Raw genomic sequence first — 21,620 nt, forward strand, 5'->3', positions numbered from 1 at the left:
TCGGTCAACGCGCCGGTATGCAGTTATCCTCCGATGGCTTGTTTGGCTGTAGCGCAGGATGGTTTGCGTCAGTTCCATTGTGAACGCTGTTCCTCTGTCCGTGCATCTTTGTACTGTTTGCTAATTCTTCAAAGCTTCCAGCAATACTATTCGCTCTCTCGGAAACCTTCCCCCTTCCAAAGCCACATTTACATGAATGCGACAGAAGTCGACTCCAGTTCACTTTTTGAGAGGAAGTGCAAAAACGTCGAGCATCAGAGTAGAGGACGAATCACGCATTTCCTACTCAAAACCTGCTCTTTCCATAAAGAAGTTGACTGGGGTCGACTTCTGTCGCATTCATGTAACCGAGGCCAAGCTGCAACTCGCCCACCGAGTAAGGTGTCGAAACGTTTTGTTTTCTAACAAGAATTCATTTCTCTTTTTAATTTGCATCTCAAATCCGATAGACCCCTGTCGAAAGTTTTCAGTTTAAGCGCGTAGCTACGATTATAGTGACGAGGTAGCGCCGGGTGGAAATACGAGACGCCGCATATGAACAGCTTCCATGCTTGCTTGCTTGGGCGCATCAGAACCGAACCTTGCTTAGCACGCCCCAAGAGGTCTGGCCGCGCCTGTGCTGAGGAGAGCGACACATTCCTGAGCCTCTATCAAACTTCTGCAAGAGCATGTTTTTTTCCTTTAACAGAGGAGCTTGTTTGCAATGGCGACATGCATCATAAACGCGAGAAAGTCGAAGGAACCGTGTCGTGGTTCAGCCGTGCCTTTTTGACAGAAATCCCTAGAGATCGAACTAAGGACAAGCTCTGCATGCAGCCGCTGCCTCGAAGGTGCTTCCAGCAGAGTACGCTTGCTTTGGTCGGCTTGAAATTCTCCCTCTTCACAGCAGCGTCCATCTGAGCTGCAAGCTTTTGATTTTGTGGAAAACAGTGGAAGACGACACAGTCGCGGCCGTAGTTGTTCGTGCACCCGAACGCAGAGCGGTACCTCGTGTTGAACCTGGTGCGTAAACTAAGCTTGTTCGTCCCAACGAATGCGAGAAACAACGCTCGCTCAAAGCTCGCCCGGGTGCCTCCAATTAGCCCTGGCTCCTCAACGTGACGTCACGTTGGCCGACTATAGGACGAGGTTTCTCCTCTCCACTGTACTCCGCTCCTGCGCTCGCGCGGGTGATCTGAACACCGTGCTTAAAAAAAAAAAAAAAAAAAAACTAGTGATTGCGCCAGTGTTTTAGCCCAAATCGAGAAAATAACTTCACAGACGTGATCGACAACGAGCCTACTTCAGAACGCTAGAAGGTTAGCAAATTCGAAAACCGCCTCAGTATCCCTTGAAGAGGTTGTAAACAAAGACGACACGACTTGTAGCAAGTTCGCTGTGTAATTCCGACATACGTTAAAACAGCGATGTAGATAGGTTCTATAAAAAGAAAGCAGCCAAACCAGCGACAGGAGAGAGAGACAAGAGAGGCTTGAAACCGGCCGGAACGCGTATGGCCACTGCTCCTCTTTGAAACCGAATCCAGTCCACCAGCCGCATCGACAATTTGGAAACCTTTGCGAGAGGTGGCGCTGGTTGCTCAAGAAATAAAAGTAAATAAAAAAACGAAAAGATACCACCGGCAGTGCGTGACGTGGTATGCACGACACATACTTCGAAAAGTGTCTCCCATGCGTGCTGCAGTGTTTTTGCCCGGCCTCCATTTTTTTTCTCTCAAAACAAGTTGTATATTTTGAAATTCCATATACTTCAGAAATAATACCGCTATGATTTTGTTCCCCAGTGCGTTGTTGCGAGCGCTCCGCGCCTTCGAAATCTCGACAGCGTTGCTCGCTAATCCGTTGACTCGACAACGTATTATAGACGCCTTTAGGATACCGTGCGCCGTGTTACCGGATCGCACCGACTCGCCGGATAACAGGCGCGAACATCGACGCCACGACCACGCATCGTTATTCTTTGCAAACCAATGGCCAGTGCCACAAGATGACCACCACAGCAACAGGCGATGGATCATTTCTCATTTCGACCCTCGACTCAAGCCAGCGGAGAGCGAAGGAAGGCTCAACCAATCGTGAGCTCGCGCGACGTCGCCGCCGACGACGTCGCCGCCGTCGCCGCCCGTCACCAGACCAAGGTAACTACACACCACAAAGGGAGACCGCCGGCCAGGTAGCGCGGGAAGCGAGCGACCAGAGGGACAAACATGAGCGGCCGAGAACGCGAGCTCATTTCCGTTGCGGCGCTGGGAAACGCTCGCCGGAAGGACGCGGCATCTGATGGCAGTCCTATGGCGACCGCGGGAAACCGCCCTGCAACAGGAGACGTTCTCGGCGGGCTGCGCCGCTGTCACGCGGGTGCGCCACGGTCGTACCAGCCGTAGCTGGCCACAGCAACAATCCTCGAAGCCTCTGACGGAAGATGGCAGGTGGGCTTGGGAAGTGGACCTAACAAAACACACGCCACCAAGACAACAGTTAAGGCGTTTCTGCAAGAGCCATTCTACCTGCACAGGCCTCAGCGTCAGCGGCTTCTTACCAGTAACCCCGTGGCGATACGCGGCTTATCTCCGAGCGCCCCCAACGAGGGGAAGTTTTATCTAGGAAGGTCGGTGACCCACGCAAAACGCATTCGCGATTCCGGCTCGCCGTCGCAGTAACCCTTACCGCATTGCGAGCAGTGGCTTATCTGTAAGCGCTGTCAGTCCGTGTCCGAAACAAACAAAAAAAAACAACAGCGAAATCTGACACAGCACAGTGTCAATGTTTGCCTTCGCGCGGTAGGCAGCGTTCACTTCCGAGGCGCATACAGCTAGCCGGCCAAAAACAAAACGTGCGAGAAGCGCCCAGGCCTCTACATATTGAGTATACGAGCTCGTTCCACGGTGCCTCTTCCGCTTTGCAGGATACGGGTGGTGTCAATAAGGCGCAACTTTCGGACAACGCGCGATAAGGTCCGCACATGTGAATACGTCAGTTATCGTTTTCAGCAGTAATTAGGATCGCACCTTCGCTGCAGGATTGAGCTTTCAACACACGCACACACGCACACGCACAGAGAGAGAGAGAAGAAAAAAAAACACGACCAAGGCCAGGAGAGTGCTGTAAAAAAAGACGTTTGCACCACGGCCTCAAACACCGTGCCATCAAATAATGTTTCCTGAAGCCTTCAACACGCACCGAGGGCATAATAGGAAGTGCTGGAGAGCGCAAGCCGTAAAAATGTGCATGCAACGAGCGACGCGATGAGCGCACATTGTAAGCGGCAGTTCACAAATGCGTTTATTGCAAACGTCGATTCCAACGACTGCGGCAACAAGGAGCTCCGAAGGACATGCAGGCATACGAACAAGGAAGCGGATACCACTGGCAGAAAATGTTGGCGCCGCTGACAGGAAACCGCTGGAGCGTGTCCGACCGTGGCACACACGGGCCTCGCACCTGCACGTTCCTCCAAAGCTGTCAGAAGAGCTCGGTCACCTCGAGCTTAACTAGCGGGGCGCTATGCACCCAGCTCAGCGCAGATTGCACACACCAGGAGGGCTTGAGGGGATAATAAATGCAACGACCAAATGGTCTCGCAACACAGCAGAAAGTTCCCCGTTCAGTGAGCACGGGAGATCGCAGGAGTGAAACCATTCGTGCCGTGGCGGCTCATGTGAGGCGCTCATCACAGCCTGTCGCTAGGAGAACCGGAGGGCGCCTAGGTCCGCGCGAGCGGGCCTTGTAACCTACGAGAGAACAGAAAGAAGTGGGACGCAGTAGGTATCCGCCGAGAAACCTCCTCCCACAGGGGGTTCGGAGGGAAATGCACAGCGAATATTGCGCAACCCCGGAGAACACGCGGAGAAAAGAAGTAGGCCGGGGCGGCACGTGGGAAGAGCCGCCCGGCGGCGGCGGCTGGGGCTTCCGGAGGCCAGAAACGAGTGACCCGCGGGTGGGGGCCCCCAGGAGGAAACTTTCACCCCCTCGCAAACTTCCTCGTTCGGAGCGTGGCCCAGAAAGGAGCGCAACGCTCCACGCCACGCACGCCGGTGACCCGCCCGAGGGAGCCGCGGCTGACAACGCTGGTCTCGGACGGCGAAAGTGGCCGAGGACACCGCAGACCGGCGCCGGAAGCTGGCCAGGGGAGATGCGTAGATGAGGAGGCCTACTTTCGAATTGTACAATTCCAGAGCGATCTCGACCTTTCATGAAAATTACTGATGACTGCGCCTGACACGGAAGCGCAAGAAGTGATACCCGGGCGCCAATAAACGGGCCTTGGCGCACCATCTTGTGGTTCGTGAGAATTAATGCTTGGAAATCGGCAGGGCGCAATAAGAGTGGACAAATCGGAAAAATAGACGGCGTGCACGCGACGTCCCGGACGCCATGATGGAGCGCGGCGGCTTATAGAGTCCGGTTACTACGGGCAACCCTCCTCTCACGACTATCCTGAAGGACGGCCACTGCACGATGGATCGCGGACACTGACGTCACACGGCTGCGAGAAAGGAAGGAAAGCGCTTCTTTCGCAGGCGGACAGTGAAACTAGGTTGATACGCCAATGGCTACGTGCTCTACCCGTCCAGTGGGCAACTCGCTGGGCCCAACGGGCTGCTGAGAAGAGCCGGAACAACAGGCTGCGCTGCCATAAGCGGAAATGGACAGCGCGGGTTGTGTTCCCGCCTTTGCAGCGGCTTTTGAAGGTGCTGGGGTGGAGAGCGGGGCACCAACAGCCCACGGGCACCAAACGGGCGGAAAGAAGACTAGATTGCCCGCAATTACAACCGGCCCAACAAAGACCTTCGGAAGTTTCCATGCCGTATCTTGTTCCCCCACCTGTAAGGCCTGCGCAACAAGCGCTAAGATAGCGACGAAAGCCTGTCTGTACAGGAAAGTTGCGCCACCCGAAATGTACACCTCGCACTGTCTCGAGTAGCAGAAAGGATCTACTAGGCTCGTCAAAAAGCATTGTTTTTTTTTTCTCTAGAAGCACGAATTGGTACCAAAGGATAATCAATAAAATAAGAAAAAAAGGCGCTGTAAGCTGTGCCTCCCTGTTTTTCACTAAGCTCCGTGCGTCACGAAGATTCACGCGCTCTGTGTTCCCGGACTATGGGAGCCCCAGCAATGCAGCAAATAGAGGTGACCGCTACAGCGGCACACACTCGTCGGCGTCCTCGAATGTCGGCCTGGCGGTATGCGGCCCCCTCGGCGGCCGCAAGTGGAACCCACGGAATGCCGCCACGGAACCACCGCGCAGTCCACAGCTAGCCAACGGGGCTCGAGAACGCGCTCCGTGGCTGCGGGAACTGCCTCTCGAAGGATGAGCACGGCCGACCGCGCCGCTCGGGAGGCACCCGTGCTCCCGAAAAACAGCGCGAGCGGCAGCCCCGTATCGAGGTCAGTGAGGGGTGACTCTTCGCCGGGCGTTCCGGGCCGCCGCCGAACAATGCCAGCCGCCCACCCGGCGGCCCCGGACGGAGCGGCGCGCGGGCGCCTTCGATGTCCGCCAAACGGCCGCCGTAGCTCGCCTGTCCAGGGCCCATCATCCCCCCGCCGGAGTAGTGGATTCAAATTTGCCGTCGGGCTGTTTTCACTGCCATGACACATTAGGACAGTCATTTCTATTTTTGTTTTATAGGACGTTACTGTACCACAAGAAAAGCATCCATCTTGTATCAAGACACCGCCGTGCTCGCACGCCAGCGAGTTTTCGTGCACGAAGCTACGCCAGTCTGGCTGCCTTTCGTGTTCGTCCTCGTCTTTTCGCGCCGCGTACCCCTCACAAAAATTAGCGTTGAATTTCTAGTGTCATGTGCATGCATTCCTTGTGACACATTGAGAGTGACCACGAAGTCAGGTATTCACCACGTCTTCCAACAATAAAAACTCAGCAGAGACTCCTTTGCAATGATACAGGTTTCATTATGTCATAGGCGACCAGCCACTCAAGTGACGTTTCTTTCCGATGACCCCCATGCAGTAATACACCGCAAAGGATTCAGATGTGATTTCGCATGAACTTTTCTCGTGCCATTACACACTAACAACTCTTGCGTTCTTTCCATGCATTCTTTTGAGGTAAGCACAAAGGAATGCATGGAAGAACTGGAGCAAGCGCGAAAGGCGTTGAGAGGGGGGTGCATCCTTCTGGGACACTGCTGGCACTTTGCAAAATACTGCCATTGCACTGCACTGGCCAGTGAAGGATCTCTTGAAAAAAAAAAAATATATCTGTGGACTTCTATTTATATATTTCCAGAAAAACTGACTGTTTTTTTAGTTTACAAATAAGTGGCCGTTACCTCTGATCTTTATCCGGCGCGGTGAACGCAGCGCGTGGTGGCATTCGCGGGAGTGGCTAACAAAAGTGTTACCAGCTAGAGTGGAAGGAAGAAAAGGAAGAACGGCGGCAAAGTGGAAAATATGAGCCCGAAGCCACTGAGATACAGCGATGAACAACCAAATATGAAAGGTTCGCTCAACAGGAATCTCCATACAGTGCGTCAAGCAACCAGCGTAGCAGCGCCTGTTTTTTTTTTTTTTTTCAGTTTTCCCTTCTTTCACGGCCACTAGCATGATACGCTGACTCGCCGTTCTGCCGATCTTCACTCACCTCAAAAGTGTGTTATACATTATTTCTAAAATTTTTAGCTAGACGTGAAAATGTATGTCGCTGGCATGCTCGCCAGTTGTGACGCTACCTGGCGCATTATTCAAGTAATTTTGCTCCGGAGACTAGGAATATGCGGCACGACCAGCATGGTGTCCTGCGGCCCGTGGCCCCCCTCCCTTTTCCACATGCACACATGGGATGACCGAGAACAATGCACAATGGAAAGCCGGAATAGAGTAGCAGCAGCTCGGAGGAATCGACCGGCCGAGCAACCCCAGCGCGGAGCGGCAAGATGGCGCCGCGCGCAGAAAACAGGCCCTGACCCCAAAAGAGCAGAAAGAAAGGCCGCAGCTCACGCGCGACCTTTCCTCCGTGGGGGGAGAGGGCCCCGCCAGGAGCCCGTAACGGTGCCCGGCGGCCCAGGCGCACGCTTCCTGCAATCACGGCAACAGCCGCACCCAGCCGACGGCGCGTGATTAATACGCGGGGAAGTTGCTCCACGGGACACTCATTTAGACCACACAGCTGGACTCCTCTCGTGGGTCCGCGAGCCGACAATCACCACCGGCACAGGGTTCCGGGATTCGGGCTCCCCACAGTCGCGACGCAGCCGGAAAATGGTAGTTTAATCGCGTCAGGCTCGTAAACAGGTCTAATGGGCAAAATGAAAAAAAAAAAAAAAAAGCCGAAGCAAGAGGCGGTTCCGTGTACCCTGCCGAGAATGCATCTGGAAAAAATGGTTCGCAAACGCAGAGCACGGACAGTGGTCGAACCAGATGACGAGGGCGAAGCGCAAAACGGGTCCGGGCCGGTTACTCGCAGCGCATGGCCCAGGAACACCAGTCGAAGAACATGCGATTATCTACTGCGCTTACATGCACTCCCAATCTGCCGCTGACCGCCAATGGATTGGACTGGATTGGATTAAAAAACTTTTATTGTCGGCTTGAGTTAAGTGCGTTGACATTGCTAGCGGAGATATTGACTGGCGGCGACCTCGTGGGCTCTAGAAAAAAGAAAGGAAAAACCCACCGCGAGCCCGAGGCCTGCTTTGCGACAGGCGTTTGGGTGCGTTGAGCAACGCTGGAGCAGTACACCGTGCACCGTGTCCGGTGCTCCGCCGCGAAAGGAAACGAACAGCGCGTGCATGCAAGAAAGCGGGCAGGCATTAGCCAGGAGGCCGAGATCGAGGACGCTTCGCCGTCTGCTCGAATGCGCCGCAAAGAGGGCGATGCGAGCTGCTGCTTTCACTGTAGCTCGAGACAGCTCGCGTACTTTCCTCGGTCTCGTCAAGTGCCATGGCTGTATATTCGCTTTTGGTGCAGAGCGCGGTACTCACCACGCGCAAACATTCGTTAAAGAAACACGAACAAAGCTGCGGGGCATCCATTCCCCGCTAGGCTCGCTCCATTTCACTACAGACCACAAAATACTGAGCGCGACAGCAAATGAGCTTATCCGCGGAGGCGAGCCTTGTCCCGCCGAGAACCGTGCATGCTGCCTCGTTCGGCAGAAAGATTTAAAGCGGAGAACCGGGCCGGCGCCAAGCGCGAGCAATGGCTGGAAGAGCACGGCGCTCAGCCAGAAACCGTGAGAGAAGACCGAATGACACTCAGCGGGTGAAAAAGTGAACCTGCAGTGTGCTACATGGTTGGCAGAAGTTGTCTTCAATATTTTATCCTCAAAGGTATGCAGATCTTTTTCAGTGCGCTAGCAATAAGGCTGCCAATCTAAAAAAAAAAACCCCAAAAACAAAAAACAAAACCGTTGTCTGTTTGAAGCACGCTAGACCTGCAGAAATAAATAAAGATAAACATCAGATCAGCGCAGCTGGCCACTGCACGAGAGCACTATGCTACCGCCGCAACAGATCACCCCTCGTGTTTAAATGGCCCTCTCTCGCGCTGCGCACTGCATGCAGTCTTCATCAACTTCCATCCGTGCACAATGGGTCCAGAACACACCGCCATCGAAGTGCCCTGTGAAAGTGCGTTAAGCGGTCCCAAAATGTTATAGCGTGCTAACACCAAGGTTCCCAATCACCGACTTCGAAGCGAAACGAGACGCCACGTGCTAGCGCGCACGCTTCGCATTTGGCCAACTAAGCTAAATGGCCTGTCCCCCCCCCCCCCCCCCCCCTTCAGCGAACTTCGGATGCTGTCGGACTGATGCATTGTTCGCGCACCTCGTACGCACCCTCTGCTTGCAATTGGAATAAAAAGAAAACAAAATACCGAATGCGGGGAACACGTGCCGGAAGCAGTGTCGGAAATTTTAAAATGACTGGACGGAGGCGCCGAGCGGAGTTTAGAAATGCGATAACGCCGCTGGGTGGAGCCCGAAAAGTTTCCCGTTTGCAGCATGCCTGGCCTGGGTTAAACAAGTTTTTACACTCCTCAGGCCAAACAACCCGTTCTGCCGGCTTTCTGGTGAATGCGGCGTCCAACATTCTGAATTACGTTCTTTCGAAAATTGGAATAAAAACTTCCAGTCGTATCAGACTGCACTGTTCCTCTAATACCAAAGAATGTCAGTCGGCACAGTGCTGACACGGTGTACCCCCCTCCCATCACACACGTACATGGCAACTAGGCACAAATGCAGCAATCAGCGGCTCGAAAATTTAACGGGATGGCTTCCGATATGGCAAATTCGTGCATGCGAATGAGCTTTACCCAACCCTGCAGGGACAAGCTGCGGTCGCTGGCTTGGGGCTCGCACGATGTCGCGGCAGTCACTGCCATCGCGACAAAGACGGAAGGATGAAGTCCATCTTCACCAGGGCCGGCTGGAGATTGGGTTGAAGGGAGAAATGCCATTCGCGTAGCAAGTACTGGCCACGGGACAGCACTGAGGCACCAAATATTGTCGCGTATCAGGCACGGTGTGGTTGTAAATACTTGCGGCACGTTGTGCAGTGGTGTGCATCGGCATCCGATCAAAATAAAGAATTTCTACGTACCGATGGTGAGGAGCGGTCGGCTCCGGGTTATATTCGACCACCTGGGAATAACTAAAACGTGCAGTGAAACAGCGCAGCATTCGCATTTCGGCTCTAAATCCTCCGATCTTTCTTTCCCGCTTTTCTTATTCAATCTAAGAAATACACAGCGCACACGAGAGCCCACTTTTCTTGCACCTTCAAAGCACAGTCTCCGAAAGACAAATCCACCTCTGTGCCTGAGTGACAGTTTCCTTAGCGAAGAAAATGGAAAGAAGTATTCCCAAAGAAAACGCCATACCACACGACCATGATTAATGGCTTCTTTTCGTTTCAGTTTTTTCCCTGCCGAATATCGTCGCACCGTTCCCTGAATAGCCAACGCCTGTCTGCGATCCCCTCCTGTGAACACCTCGTCCCTTCGCGCTATGACACCTATGAATGTACACACCAAGTGGGTGCTATTAAAGACTGCAGTCTGCTGACGCCTACTATCTGCAGGACAGTCTAATGAGTTTTAAAGGGAAGAAAACTGACCGGTTCAGTTATTTCTGCCGGGTGATATCTCTAGCGACCTAACCCCCCACGATGAGTTTTCTCCGTGGCCCTTAGACGCGCTCGACCCGGTTCCGGTTCGAAACCAACTGCGAAACCAACTGCGAAACCAACATAGAGCCTCCGCGCACAGAATTCCTGCGCGACAAAAAATAATCCACTGCTTAATCACTTCTTGTGACCTAAACAAGAAGCTTACCACAAGAAAAAAATTATGAGCTCCATGATTTCGATACGTGGTTTGTTTGTTATAGTCAAACATTAAAAGCTGATTTCGTTTACTATTGCGATTAGCCAGCGGAGCAATACAGGACGCCGCGCACCGCGGCCCAGTATTAACAACTGCTGTTTTTTTCAAAGTTGTATACTGCTATAGAACTCTTTTTAATGTCCAATGTCCCCGTACGATCGGTGTAATCAACACTATTTGAAGAAAAATCCTCGCGAAATTATACGCCTCTCTGCGGTAGAAACGAAGGCGGCACAAAGATGTTGAGAACTAAACACAGTTTTGCAGAGAAGGATCGGTGGACAAGAGGCCAGGACGATGTTCCCGAAACGCACAAGGCCGCAGGGTCCGATAAAAGTTGACTACAAGAGAGAGAGAAAAAAAGAAGAAACCAATCCTTTTCCCGGAGGAAATGAGGAAGGCAAGGGCGACAGTTGTGTTTAAAGGTGGCGATAAAGGTGTCGTGTCGAACCATAGGCCAACATCTGTAATTCCTGTCTTTTCAAAAGGATTGGAAAAAGTTATCTTTTCCCGCCTATCGAATTCTTTTGCAAAAAAAAAAAAACAACAACAAATTTTATCTTCTACTCAGTTCGGCTTCCGAAAGCGCAAAACATAGAAAAGGGTATTTTCACTCTCGGACTTTTCATTCATTTCAGTAAAGCTTTTGATTCCCTTAAGCACAAGATTTTAGCTCAAACTTTCTCAATATGGAGCTCGCGGTACACCCCTAAATCTCAAATCATATCAGAATAATCGGCAACAATCTCTCTATATAGTAAGCGATCAGTCTTCTTTTCTGCCTGAAACAAACGGTGTGCTTCAGCGAAGTATTCTAGGCCCGCTGCTCTTTATTATATACGTAAATGACCTGGTGCACACTGAAAATACCGCAAAATTTATTATATGCGCGGACGATAGCAGCATACTTATCTCAGGTGCTTATATAAACAATTTCACTGTAAAGTGCAATGCGATACTTACCAAACTGCAACACTGGCCCTGTTCAAACTGTCTTCAGATTAACGCTAAAAAGGCTAAGGTTATAATTTTCCGTGCAAAGAACATGCTACTTAACGTGCTTAAATACGGAAATCAAGAAATCTAAATTATAGATAAGCATAAAATCATTGGGGTTACCTTCTCAACATACCTTGATTGGGATCAGCATGTCGAAAATATTTGTAATAAGCTCTCTTCGATAGCGGGAGCGCTATCAAGGTGTTGATGGCTTCTCCCCACCCAGGTTAAAATTCAAATTTACCATGCCCTCTTTGCCTCGGTTTTGAATTAATGCAGATTAATTTGGGCGACCACCACAAAAACAAATATAACGAGAACACAGGTTCTACAGAAAAAGATTATTCGTTACATTGCTAACATTCCTGACCTCTCCCCCACACGAACTGTCTTCCAGAATTACAAAATAATTCGTTTTGAACACATGTATGTTTTCCGGATGTTCCACTTGTTTTACCATTCCTCACAAGCTTCTAGAGTTTTCTTAATACGTACCGCACATTTAACAACCGCATCAAATCCAATCTGCCCCCGAAACAACGATCCCTGGTAAATTCCAAATTTTCGAAATAATTATAAGCTGCAAACACTTGAACACAACTTGCCGTCAGCTCTTAATAAACACAACTATCTAGCTAATGTAAGCCCAAAAGAGCTTAAAGTGTATTTTGTTAATTTATAACGTGTATGTGTGTGCTTGTGTAAACTTCTTTACCTCATATGAATTCTCAAATGTTTCTTTGTTTTCTTCTTCCCGCTTGCTGTTCTTGTAATTGTATTTACGCCTGCTTTGTGCAAAGATACTCCTGGTATCTGTGGATTATTTGATAATGCTGGTTATTTACTCTTTGTATAGTTTAATTAGGTTAATGTGCGTTTTATCGCTGTCTGCCAATTAGAGGTTCGTGGGCCCCTGTCAAGTTGTTGCTAACAGCTTTTGTCCCATGAACCTCTCCTGGACGTACCTTTTCGTTCTGGAAAAATAAAGAATTGAATGACTGATTCACTGATTAACGTCCCAAAGCGACTCAGGCTATGAGGGACGCCGTAGTGAAGGGCTCCGGAAATTTCGACCACCTGGGGTTCTTTAACGTGCACTGACATCGCACAGTACACGGGCCTCTAGAATTTCGCCTCCATCGAAATTCCACCGCCGCGACCGGGATCGAACCCGCGTCTTTCGGGTCAGCAGCCGAGCGCCATAACTACTGAGCCACCGCGACGGCAAAAGGAAAGAAACCACAGCGATATGTCAGAGATTACAACACGTAGTCAGAATTTATTTACTTATTTATTTATTACAATTATTTATTATTTATTTACAATATATTTATTCCGAACCCACAGCGCCCAGAGGCATTACAGTGGGGAGGTAACAGAAATGCTTACATCTAAGGTGTAAAAAGGGTGAACTCTTGCCAGACGGCAATGAAATACTCGTTATGCACAAACCGCCGTAATCAGAACAATGAACGTCGCAAAAACAAACAAAACAATGAACAAGTACAAAGAGTCACAGTAAGCACTTAACTCAACATTCAAAAGAAGACATCATTAGTTGGATACAACACTGACAACACTGTGAGGCAAAAGGTTCCACTCTAATATTGTTTTGGAAGAAAAAAAAATTACACCCTAAATAATTTCGTATGGCAAGAAATTTCGCGCACTTATAAATGATGATCCACACGTTCTGAGACATATTAAGAGCGCTTGATGTATTTATCTTTTTTCTATATGAACCAATGAATGGTGTACACTATGATATAACTTGAGGCATAATTTTCGTTGTCTATTGTCCAGCAGGTCCCAGACTAATTCTTGTTTTCTTCTTGTAGCACTGAACTGCCGTTCGTAATTTCCGGTGACAAAGCGAGCGGTCATATTCTGTATCCGCTCTATTTTTTCTTTTTTACCTTGTACGGTTGGAAGATCCCAAACAGTGCATGCATATTCTAGGATCGATCTTACATTGGCTTTGTAAAGCAAATCCCGAGAGGCTAATGGGAAGTTTCGTGCACTGTGGCGAAGAAAACCCAATGCACGACCCACCGTGGCAACTGTATATTCGACATGTCGATGCCAATATAAATCTGGAACAAAGTATACACCTAGAGATACTTATATTCAAATACGCGGTTTAAGGAAAATTTATTAGGCTGTAGGTTCGAACTTGAGCGTTCGTCTTTTTTTTGTGCATACCATATGCTGTATTGCTCAGGTTAAGTTTCATACGCCATTTTGTACACCACGAAGATATTTTATACACGTCCTGTTGAATCATGCAGGTGCCTTTTACAGAAGTGATTGTGCTGTAAAGCACACAGTCATCTGCAGACAGCCTCACATGGGATGCAGTACCATCAGTGATGTCATCAAAACAGAGAAAAAAAATAAAAGTGGACCTAGAACGGACCCTTGGATGACGCCGGATGTGACTTCCACCGTCCGAGATTATGCGCCACTGACAACAACAAACTGAGTTCAAACTAAGAATGCTGCGAAGCGGAAACCCAACCAAACCCACACAAACTCGCATACACCCGGAGAAGTCTGAGGGTGCACGCTCGTCACTATACGGCTCAACTCAGTGGGCAGTCATTGCGTGGAACGGCCGCCACCGAGTTGGACCGAGTCCGACCATCTGCAACGGCTTCTACTTCCAATTTCCGCGCGCTGGAACGCAAGTCAGCTCGCAGACGGCGGACGCACCCTGGGCAGTGCTCGGCGCGGGGCTCCAGGGCGAACGCGAGCTGCGTCCGCCAACGGCCGGCATCGCGGTCGCCTCGATCGCAATCATCTCGGAATCCGCGATCGGAGAACGCGTATACGAGCGATCTGCGCCCTGCATGTCGAGGAACGCCGGTTCGACAGTGGGCGTCACAGCGGGGGCCCATCCGACGGGAGGCGGTCACGAGCACGCGCTGCAACCTCGGCTCCGAGCTCTGACAAGGGCCCAGAATAGCGAAGAAGTCAACGACCCGAGACTCCCGCTGCCGGCAGCTTGGCTGCGACGGCGAAGATTCCGGCGACAGGTGATGGGCCGATCGCCGCCTCCGCTGGGGCGCCCAGCCACTTGTTTGCAAACAGAAACGCAGCTCCAGCCCCGGCCATTTGTTTGCAGAGCGCACTATTTCTGAACGGCCTCCCGATCTTTACGGCCACTTCCCCCCGGCTGGAGTTACGCAAGCTGGAGGAGGAAGAGGCGCGAGCTGCCGGAGCAAAACGGGGCACGCGGTAACGGCGACGCCGAGAGAGCGCGCAATGTCTTCACCATTTTTCTGCCTGCATTGAAGGCAGAAATGCAAGCGCGCGTCCACCGAAGTTCGGTAGCGAACACGTGCAGAGTGGTGTGACGGCAGAGGTCTATTAAAAAAACAAAAAAAAAAACCCGAAGAAATGTAAATGCCGGTCACAGAGACCACCGTCGCTTTCAAGTCGAGAATTTGAACGAGGACCGGCGGAAATAAGAAGTAAAAAAGGAAACAAGAGACAACGCGTTTTGATTACTCGCTTCTCTTCCCCGCCCACTGCACTTCCAGCAGCCTCGATACGAAAATTAATGCGAACGACTGACGCAGTTAGCGGTTATATACCACTGGCACAGCCTGATGCTATTTCGCGGGAGGGATGCCCAAAGAGCATTGTTGAAAGTTCAAACCGCTAAAACGATGTGGAAGAGTTAAATTACGAAATTTTACAGCCTCCAAAAATTCACAGACGGGAGAATTCGGAAAATATAGGCATGCGCCGTGTGGTCATTCAGCGCTCTAAAAAAGCGCGCGAAACTACAGGGCATCCATGCAGACTGCGGCCGCACTGCCAGGCGCCGGATGCTCGAAACGCGCGCGCCTGCCACGAACATTTCGCAAAGCGCGCTCTTGGTACAGAGCGGGGGAAAGCACTTTCGCCATACAGTCAACGTCACGAAAATTACGGCATGTGTGGTTTCGTTCGACGCACAGAGGTAGCCAAGTTGGTCCCCCCCCCCCATTCCTCCTCCTTTCGCAACAGCACTCTCGCCAAAGCGTCAGGGTTTAGGGAAAGAAAGGCTCTGGTAAAAGAAGGGGCTACTAAATATGACTTTCAAGGGTTAAATTAGCCGGCCAAGAGACACTTGATTACAGAACATTTCCTATCTTGGTGCAAATGGAGACAAGTTCGTTAGTGAGGCCAACTGTTCGGAAAACGAGAAGATAAAAGTTGCTGCCAAAGGCAGCGCGTGCTTTTTAAAGCTGTTAATGGGTTCTTTCGTCTGTACACGCAAAGCGTTGTAGAAAAACATTCGGCGCTGTTTCGCGGGATAGAAGGAGGAAACCACTGGAGCAGCTGCTTTCACGAGAGCACAATACGGGCGCGAGGTATTAAAGGCCTCGCTGCTGCGGCCGGCCGGGCTATACCCCCGGCAAGGTGGGATGCCAACAGGAACCGCCGCGGGGGCGTCCGTTCTCGAGGCGCGCGCACCGTTGTTGCTAACTGCCGCGCCGTTTTCCTCGACCTGGCGGTGCGCCAGGGACGCTCGGCTCCGTCCAGCATGTCACGAAGGCAGCGGGACGAGCCGCGCCACTCGGCTCAGGGCCCGGCAGTCTTTCATCGCCCCCAGGCATTCGCATATCTGATGGAAGCGCCGTAACGGCCGACAAGACAATAAAAACAGCTTTTCGCCGACGCTTGCGCATGGCGTATGCCAGTGCTTTGCTGTTGCAAGCTGCGCGACGACGTACCACGTGTTGGAGTAAGATTTGTAACCGCATTTACCCTTTGCGCCACCTAAGTATGACCACTCCCGAAGAAACTAAGCCCATTCGGAGAAATATGTTTGAATTGTCGTTATTAGTGCAGCAATTACTATAGATTGATTTGCAACCGGCACGTTTGAAAGCAATCGGTATCAAGAAAGCTAAAACCGCTCTTTCAAGCGATTTCAACCGCACTTCCATGGAGGCGAAATGCGGCTGCCAGGATCGACACCGCCAACATCTTGCCCAGAACCAGAATACGACAGCCACTGAATCACCATGACAGGAAACGCGATACCCATCGAACCATCGCACATGAAATGCACAAACAATTGTTTTCAACGGCAGAGCACGGAACTCATCTTGCAAATACATGTGCCTTTTGTTTTTCAGCACCTGCCATCACACACACTCTGAACAGCAGTATATTTCCGGCTTTTTGGTTGCTGTGGTGGCTCACCGCCAGTGCAGTCCTGTATGAGCACAATTTCGCAGGCTTGTCTCCCTAGTCACGGCGCCGAACAGCGGTTGAGATTGAGGTGCACGAAAAAAAAAAAAAATGAGACATTGTAAATTTTAACTGCAGCACTTCATAGCCCACGGTGTGGCAACGGCTTGCAAGCATTTATCTTATCCTTGTTTTACCCTCGCAACTAAATTTGTCACAGTTGTCTTTCGGCGTCACCGTGGTGATTCAGTGGTTATGGTACTCGGCTGCTGACCCAAAAGACGCAGGTTCAATCCCGTTGCCGAGGCGGTCACCTTTCGATGGAGGCGAAATTCTAGAGGCTCGTGTACTGTGCGATGTGAGTGCACGTTAAAGATCCCCAAGTTGTCGAAATTATCCGGAACCCGCCCCTACGGCGTCCCTCGTGGCCTGAGTCGCTTTGGGACGTTAAACCTCCATAAACCATAAACCGCTGCTTTCAGGACAAAAACTTATTTCCACAGGGCAGGCTATTTTTGGACAGCGGGAAGAGAGCGCACGCAGGAGCCTTCCATTGACGAACAAAGCGGTAGCCATCTGTGTGATAAAGCCGACTATAATGTACAGGATCCTTCTGATCGTCGGAAGAACTGAAGCGGGGGGGTCTGGCGGCAACTGCAGACAAACTGCTACATCTCACCTTACCTCCTTCAACGCTACCTCCCTACCTTGACCCCCACCCCCCGCTCTGCTCAACATGTGGAGTGGCCAAGGCCACCCTCATACACCACCTGTGGGAATGCCCCCAACCCATGGCAGTTCCCCCCCTACCCCACCCATCCCCCTCTTCATGGGAGGCCGCTCTGCGAGTTGCTCGACCAGCTCGCCAAACATGGCTAGCGGACAGAGCTCTCCGTGAAGCAAAGGCCCGTAGCTGAACAAGTAGGAGCCCAACCTTCAGGACCTTTCGTTGCCAGAGGTGGCTGGTGGCGTGTGCAGAGCTGCGCTCAAACTTCGCATTACTGACAATCCTAATCGTCCGTCAATTTTTTTTTTGTTCCTCGATGTATTCCCCAGCTACACTGATACATTTTTTCAAGAGTTTCGCGAGTGCTCCAATGCCAGCAGCGTAGAAATACTTGTCAGTGCGATTCAGCCATGACCAGATCGCATGCTTCACCGCTCGTCATCACAGCTGAAGGTTCTTTTCGTGGGCCAAATCGTTCGGGGCGAGGCCTGGGCTGTGTGGCAGAATCTCTCAGCCCATAGTTCCTGTAATGCGCACGTCATGCGATGCGCAGGGCGTGCATTTCCAGGCAGAAACAGGCTCCCTTGGTGATGAAGTCGGGCCGCCTTTTCTTCAGTGCCTTAGGCGCAGCTCTGAGGACCTGGCAGTATAAGGTCGGCGAAAAATCCACACGAACCATACCAGCGCTGTCCCGAAAAATCGTGGCCACGAATTTTCCAGCGGACGGAATGCTTCGGAAATTCTAAGGAGTTGACGAGTTGACATGCGCTTCCCTGGTTTTGATGCGCGTTTAGACTCTGGGGTGAAATCATGCACCCACGTTTCATCGCACGTGATGATCCGATCAAGGAATTGCTGGCCTTCAGAGTCGAAACAGCCCTTTAGCCCTTGGGAGGTTTGCACACCTCTGTGCCGGTCGAACACACAGCTGCCCGGGTACCCAGCGTGTACTAACTTTCCGGAATTGAAGGCGTTCGTGAATGACAGTGTTCAAAGTTCCCCGAGGTACATCCGCCTTCAGAGAAAGTTCACGGCATGTTACCCGTTAGTTCAACAATGTTCTCAGCAACAGCGGCACTGGGCTCCGAGCCACCGTGGCCGAGATCATGCTACACTGAAGTACGACCCTCTCTAAATCGTCTGCACCAGTCAAATGCGTTGCTGCGGCTGAGCGAATCTGAGCCGTACTGAGTAAGAACTATACCGTGGATTTCACACGGACTGACACCTTCAGCCAAGAAATTTCATCGGAACTTGCTGTTCGAGGTGCGTGCTCACCGCCATCCAATTCAGCCCGTGACTTGTCCAATGTATAAATTACAAACAAGAAGTGGCACGATCTCTTTTAACGCTGACGAGAAAAAAAAAGTTCCGGTTAAATTTCAACACCACTCCTAATAAAAAATATATAGTGCGCAAATAAACGGGTTGGTGACCTGTCCTGCATGAGCACTCGCGTGTTAACCATCAAGGTTGTGGGGTTCGTTCTTGCGCAGTAATATTACACTGAACTAGAAGTAATATCCCCACCCGCTACCCCAACGACGCGTCTGCGAGGAACAGTTGGTCACAGAGAGGAATAGAAGCCGTCTCCGAGAGGAACTTCTCGCAGGCGCGCCCTAAAAAACGACCGCAGCTATGTCCATTCGGAGAAGCGTGCAGCCGCTGCATCTTGTTCTGTGACAAAGCTCAGTGCCTTCATCCACCGGAGTGCACCGTGAGAGCAGCGGGAATAAAAGGGCGGCAGCCACCGAGATGCGGCAAGAAGTGCTCCAAACTGGATAACACCGGGATCAGAGCAGGGAAGGAAATGGAAGGCACGCAACCGGGCGGTCCAGCTAAGCGGAAGCTGTCGCGGCGGAAAGAAAGCGCGTCCACTCAAGCAGCAACACAAAAGCGGGTCATTACACGACGCAGCGCCGTTCCTGTGCCATTTCGCACACGCCGCGGCTGGCCCGCATCGGATGGGGCGCAGCGACCGATTCCTGCGGCACCCGCTGGGAGCGACGCCGGCGGACGCTACGCCTACAACGCAACACGCATGATCAGCGATTAGTCCAAACTGCCACGCGAGTGAGTTGACAGTGCCCCCGGAAACTAGGGCGCTCTTTGCTCAAGCCTCTCTTTTGTTCCCTCTTCACCGGCTTCGGGAGTTTTTGCTTGAAGATGGGAAACATCAAGTAGACTAACTTTTAGTTTTACTCACCGAACAACAGGATTTCGGAGTACGCTAAGGAGCGTGGGTTACAACGCAGCCCCCCTGCCGCACGCGCCAAAAGCAAAAAGAAAGAAAGTCGGAGAAGAAAACCGGACGAATCCCGTCGAGTGGGAAACAGTCGCCCTTCGTTCACTCACTGCAAACTTCCGGGTTACCGGAGCGCAATGGCGGCAAAGCAGCCCGCATCGCGAGCTTTTGTTAGGCCACAACGGGGCAAGCGTAACAAGGGGAGAGACGGAGAAGAGCCCAACGCGACCAGGAGAGCGGCGAAGAAGCGGCGGACGCAGCAGCAGCAGCAGCAACGGCATGCCCGGAGGCGGCGGCCCGAGCCTGCCAAGAAAGGGCCGCCGCCGCACGCGTCCGAGTGCCGGGCTTTGAAAGCTCTCCAAGTAGGTCACAGCGAAAGGACGCCCTCCGCGGCCGCGCGCGCTAAGCAGGCCAACCCAACGCGACCACACCGAAGGCCGATGCCTGCCCCGCGGTCGCTTCTCCGCGCGCGCGCAGCCCTCCCGAGCTGCGCACTCGGTCCCTTCGAATCCCCGCACAGCGCAGTAGCAAAGATGGCTGGGCCAGTTGGCGTATGCACATGCACGATGCGAGAGAACCGGGCGAAAACTGCACGAGACACTCAAGGCGTCGCGGAACTGGCTCACTGCATGTTTTTGAAAATTAACCTCAGCTGAGCGCTTACCTCTGTCCTGCGTGTTCCCGCATAGCGCTGCCTGATCGCGAAACGTCGGTGGGCTGAAGAAACGGGGTACCACGTCATTCGGAAATTTGTTCTAACCATACTCATTCACTGCCCAATCAAAAAAGCCCAAAGGGCAACACGTATGAGAGAGAGAGAGACAGCGTATGTGTGTACGTGTGGAGGGGGTATCGTAACAGGGAACTGACGACAAAGCAACATGCAAAGCAGTTAAAGCACAACGAAAGTGGGGCACAGCCTGTAGTAATCGAGCGACAACCAAAAACACGCGAAAAGATCGATTATCGCAAAGCGGAACTGTTTCAGATTACTTGTAACAACTAGGAAGTGTTGTCAGGGGCCCAACGGAGACGTGCTGCGAGGTGGTCGCCGAAGCAGGGACCAGCCGAGGTTGAAAAAAAAAAACATTACATATGGTAGCCATAAAGTCTGAGATGCTCATATAGGGGTGGGTACAGCTTTTAATACACTACATATACCAACTAGGGAAATTCCTGCAGTTTCCAATGCAAGTCCGGCATATCATGAAGTCCAAGTGACACCACTCGAAGTACGCTACTGGAACACGTAACCTCTCCACTGCGTAAATATTCCCTCAGATGAGCTCAACTGGCCATAGTACTGACATTTACAATGGCTACGCCCCATCGCATCCCTCTTTCCCGCAGGACAAATTGTATTTGCGACTGGCGGCCGCTAGAGGAGCGCGCTGCTGGAAAACATTTTTCGTTTTATCTAAAACGAAGACCCAAAACCCTAATACACACTTTGGAGGTAGCTCCACCCTCGTTCGCAATAAGCAAGCGTTCGTTATAACTGCGGCCGTTATAAGCGGGTTTGACTTATATTCAACGCCACACTTTCTTACGTAAGAGACCGGGCGACTGCGAAAGATAAAAAAAAAAAGAAAGACGTGAGTTAATATACGAGTGGCACCAAAACAACGGGAACACAACATCAGAGAATTCCAGAGCGGACATCGGCGCGAAGACGCCCCTCTGCGTGGGCCAGGCCGGCAACAACAAAACACGTACACGACTCAGGGGCCTCTGATATATTTGTCGATGCTAGAAGCGTGTCCCACCAGGCATCGTGTCCAGGATCACCGCCGCTGTGCCGAAGGAGGAAGGAAACGTGGGCCGGAGACGGGGAGTAGGGGAAGTGAAGGAAAAAACTGTATTCACATATTTACATTATTTACATAGAGCGGGACTGAGAATGGCTCTCAGTGGAAGGGGAACGTCTTCGTCAACCGTAGTCGACTGGAGCTAGCAGGCTCCTCGGCCACACTCACGGCCGAGTTAAATATCGTCCGGTTTCCCCAGATCCCTGGCTGGGGAATAATGGTCGACGAGCACTGTCCAATCCGATGGACCGAAGGGGACGTTCTTGTCACCACCCACGGCTGGGCAGGTGCGAGCTTTTCCACTC

The 21,620-nt window shown here is 51.6% G+C and overlaps 1 protein-coding gene across 10 annotated transcripts in view; it reads right to left on the reverse strand.

Annotated features, from left to right (window-relative positions):
- Positions 1-21,620, reverse strand: part of LOC149349674 (uncharacterized) — a 289,088-nt gene that overhangs the window by 243,712 nt on the left and 23,756 nt on the right. The window lies entirely within an intron of this gene.

This window comes from Amblyomma mixtum, chromosome 3 (genome assembly GCF_055824585.1).
Source record: "Amblyomma mixtum isolate Tamu chromosome 3, ASM5582458v1, whole genome shotgun sequence".
Lineage (NCBI taxonomy): Eukaryota > Metazoa > Arthropoda > Arachnida > Ixodida > Ixodidae > Amblyomma > Amblyomma mixtum.